The 4,863-nt window shown below is 29.7% G+C and overlaps 1 long non-coding RNA gene across 1 annotated transcript in view; it reads left to right on the forward strand.

Annotated features, from left to right (window-relative positions):
• Positions 1-2,306: 2,306 nt before the first annotated feature.
• The window catches only part of LOC118737925, a 10,419-nt gene continuing 7,862 nt past the window's right edge, over positions 2,307-4,863 (forward strand). Inside the window, exon 1 of the long non-coding RNA XR_004992858.1 lies at positions 2,307-2,538. This is a non-coding gene — a long non-coding RNA (uncharacterized LOC118737925). The remainder of the gene's footprint in view (positions 2,539-4,863) is intronic.

Consider the following 4,863-nt stretch of genomic DNA (forward strand, 5'->3'; position numbering starts at 1 on the left):
TTGTCGTTTGTGATATTTATTGTCGTTTTCGATATTTTTTCAGTTCGTTATTTAAAGGGTGAGCATTTAATGAAAATTCAAAAATTTTTTTTTAATTGTTACAAAGTTAGAAACTTTGAGTTGTATGGATTTTGATGTAGTGCGGACTATATTTGTAGTAAAAATTAATACAATTTAAATACAACAAAATATCGTACGATTTTGACTCACGCTCACTGTAAATTTTGCTGCAAAAAAACCCAGAGATACATTATTTGAATCACTATCAAACTGACATCTGTTTCAATTTAAAGTAAATAAAAACTTTTTCTGTTTCACGCCCCTTCTGAATTGTGAAAACGCTTCGGGAATCACTGCAGCAGATACCACTCCATGTACGTATGTACATAAAATTAATCATCATCAACGAATTTTGATTGCATTCCAAATTGATTATGAGACAATATTTTTTTATTGTATAAAATTCTTCAATAAATTTCCTTCCTTCATCTGTTGTATTCAATTGCTCACGCGGCAATTTTGTATTTCTGCATTTCTTTCCATATAGTGATGTATGTATGTATGTAGAAATTTATATAAATATATATGGAAAAATATATGTATGTATGTACATATTTATTAGCTCCTTACATTTATCGTTCGCCTGTTTTCCACTAACTCACCGATAATCTCATTTTAATTTGTGACAGCAAAATAAATTATGTTGTCATTATTTTCCAATCGATACTAGATATGTAGTGTATGTTAGCTGGATGTTTACACTCGTCTTCCTTTCTGCACCACCACCAATCACTACAGTGGTACCACCGATAAAGCCTACAAGTGTGTTGTTTGGCGTTGCGTGCGTGCGTGTGGGTGGTGAGAATGGCAAAATAATTGGTTCATTCAGTAATAGCTGGAAACTTGTGGAGTAGGAGTGCTCGCTCAGCTTCCTTTCTGCTGGTGGTGTTGTAACTATGTTGCTGCGCACACAGGTATGCAGACAGGTAGGTAATTGGCGTAGTTGAGACGATGGGTAAATTACATGAATATACATTCTTATGCATACATACATACATACATTCTTATAAATAAATACATATGCGGCATTGTTTGAAACAAAGGCAAATGCTAAAGGAGCAAGGAGCGAACGATACGAACTTGTATTCTATTCCAGTAACATTGGAGATATTTTAAGTACATATTTTCATACATACATATTTTGTCAATGTGAGTCCTCTCTGTTTTCGCTTACTTCTCTCTCAAATACTTACAGTATGTATTTCTGACATGACTTGTATGTATGTATGTATGATGAGTGCTGGTACATGTTGTTGTTGTTTTCATATTTTTGATATCTCAAATCAAATCTCTGTGTATTAAGTCTCCCTCCGTCTGCTGCAGTACGGAAATGATTTGTTGTTTTTGCAGCCACAGTCTATGTACATACATATATGAATTCATTTGCACTTGTTCTTCAAGATATCTACACGATTTAATTACGCTTTTATGTGCTGCACTTTATCATACCTGAATAGCACTCGAAGCAAATATTAGAAATTCTTATTCGTTTTGCTGTTAGTTTGAAAATTCCTTTTTGCTTCCTTGCAAGCTTTACTCATCTTTCGTCAATTTACATACATATGTACATGTGTGTGTGCCTCGTACTGTACTGAAATTTTTTTTTAGAAATCGTATGTTTGTTGGTGTTTGTGGAAGGCTCCTTGGAAGTGGCACCATAGTTTATAGGCTACTGATAATGGATGGATAACGCTTAAAATTAAGGTCGAGAAACTTTAATTAAAATCTTTTATCTTTGGCGATCGGAGGTAAAGGAGAAAACTAAAAAAATGTGAATCTTTTACTCATTAGGCAATAAAATCTGGTTTGGGCCGAGCTTAACCTTCGAAGTTTTATGTATTTTGGTCTGTTTCACCTTATGCATTTTTTACCATTCTCAGTCGGCTTTTTTTCAAATATTTTTATTTTTTTTTTCACATAATTTTTTGTTTAAAGTTGTTTTTTTCACATAATTTTTTGTTGAAAAAGTTTTTTTTTGTCCTCAATAGTTTTGTTTAAATATATATATATATATATATATTTTTTGTTTAATATTTGTCTTAATATTTTTATTTTTATTTGATATTTGTGTTAATTTTTGGTATCTTATATATTTTTTATACTGTCAATATTTTTTTTATTTATGTTTCAATATTTGTTTTATTTATTATTAATTTTTTTTTTATTTTAATCTAATATTTTTGTATTTTATTTTTATCACTAAATTTTTTTACATCGCTAAATTTAAATTTCCCCCTTTTTCCATTACAGACAAATACTTCCAGAGGTCAATCACCTTATCCGCCAACACATGGTCAAAATTCAGGTTCCTATCCAAGTTCACCCCAACAGCAGCCGGGCGGCCCGCCACCGCCACCTCCGCAATCATCAAATCAGGGTACGGCTACTGCACAATACTCACCGTATCCACAGCGGTATCCCACACCGCCGGGGCCGGCGACAGGCCCGAATCATCGAACTGCCTACTCACAACATCAGGTAATTAAAAAAAAAAAATAAATAAAATTTAATAATAAGGTATGATTACAGCAAAATATTTTTTGCTTGTTAGAAAGTAATTTTAATAACAATATTTCGAAGGAATAAAAATTTAATGGAGCTACTATAAAAACATTTTCCAAAAAAAAAACTAACTAAAAATTGAGGTAAAAATCGATCAAGGATAATCATGAATTGTAAATCAAAATAGCGTCTTCGGGGCGTTGTTAGCAAAAATAATAACTTGTCTATATACATTAGACTGTCCCAAGAATATATGGAAAAAAATTGGTTTGCAAATTTGTATATTTGTGCTTTCTAGCCTAAATAACATATATGTGTATGAAGTTTTGTGGTCGTAGGATAACTATAACCCGTGCCGAATTTTAGTTGATGTTTTAGTTAATAACTTGAATTAATCGTCCATGAAAACTGTGGAAATGCGAAAAGTTCGAATTGTTTCCCACATTTTAACGCATTTCTAGTAAATCTGCATCAATAAATTTTTAATAGTACGGCAGGATTTCTCCCAAGGACATCGAAAAAATTTATTAAACTAAAATATCTTTTACAATTATTATCCTTCAATATCCTTGAATATATTAATAAGATTTAAATTAATCTAAGTTTCTCCAAAATGCATTCAAAATTAAAAATCTTCAAGGATAGTATATTTAAAGGACACATGTCATAAATATGTTCCAAAAGCGTATTGGAAACAAAAGTTTGATCAATCTGATTTTGAGTTTTTATTTTAATTGATGCCCATATTACCACATTTATTATTTGACAGTACGCGCACCTACTGATTTTGTATTATCTTTATGTAAGGCAGGACATCTACCGCAAATTGGTCATAACCTTAAATAATAGATTTCTTATGATCCCATAAAAAAATTAAAAAATGTGTTGGAGACCACGAAATCATCTCCCTTTTCTCTTTATTTTTGCTTAATGATTTTTTAAAGCTGAGCTTTCATTAAAAAAATGCTACTTATTACTCTGCAATACCAAATACATATATATTCATCCGAAAATGCATTCGAAAACCTATTCCATATTAGCTTTTGTTGCGAGTATGTTTGTATGTCCATTGCAATTACATGTCACATAAACAACAAAAGCTATAATAAAGTGACAGCAGCGTCGTCAATCCAGGCATCAGTAAGTCCTCTACTACTTTCGTGACAACAACACCAAGTATGGGACGCAAATAACATTTACAACGCTTGCCCATTTGTGTGCATATTGCATTATGCAAATACATACATATGTATGTATGTTAATACCCAGCAGACAAATTGACTTGTCCAAAGTGAAGTCATTTCAGTTTTCTCTGATTTGTACATCATTTTTACCAGGCGATGCACCCATACAGTGTATCGGCAAAATTTGGGGAGTTGTCGCAGAAGAATTAAATTTGGTACGCTGGTTTCAGAATATGTAAATTAAGACAAATTCGGAGTTTTGGCAAAATTGAAAATTTGAATAATTTGAAAAGTTTAATTTTAGCAAACAATTATAAACAGAATAAAGCAGAAAATTGGCAGCTGGCTATGAAATTATGTCCTGACATGACTACCTTCCACATATCCTTTTTCTGAAAAACTAGATTTTAGCTACATTTTTGATCAGAATGTTCTAAAAACTAATAATAACTTATAAAGTTAAACCTTTTAACTCTTGGCAAATTTTGTTTAGTTATTTTGAAAAAAAATTATAATTCAATATTTTATTTAAAAAGGATCACCAATAAAATGTTTTCTAAATTTGTTCAATAAATAAGATTTCAAATGTAATCTATAATGTTTATCAATAAGACTTTTATCAATCCCCGTAATTCCGTCTTGGATTATTTATTTTTTTTTTTTTTTTTTTAATATTTTTTTTTGTAAAATAAAAAAAAAAAAATTATGTTTTAAAAAATGCGAACAAATCGAATGGGCTAAAATAAAAAATTGCATATATTTGAAAATTTTCTAAAAACTCTGATTAAAAAGTTTGAAATGCTGATGACAATTTTTGAAAATTTGATTACTTTAAACTTTGTGTTGTAAGCTTTAAAATTTTTATGTACATATGTATGTATTTATTTTAATTATTTTAAATGAAGGTTAATAATTACTAGATTGGCGCTTAAATAAACATAACTTGCAGACAGACAATATAAATTTGAATTTTGCAACTTATTTTATCCATGTGTAAATTTAATTTAAAAAATTTAAATTTAATTTGAAATTTATTTAAAATAAATTTATAAAACAGTAAATTATAGGGATGCTAATTTTAAACATCTTTTTAAAATGATTCTTTAATTTATATATA

This window comes from Rhagoletis pomonella, unplaced genomic scaffold, assembly GCF_013731165.1.
Source record: "Rhagoletis pomonella isolate Grant_MI unplaced genomic scaffold, Rhpom_1.0 Rhpom_scaffold_00001, whole genome shotgun sequence".
NCBI classification, from domain to species: domain Eukaryota; kingdom Metazoa; phylum Arthropoda; class Insecta; order Diptera; family Tephritidae; genus Rhagoletis; species Rhagoletis pomonella.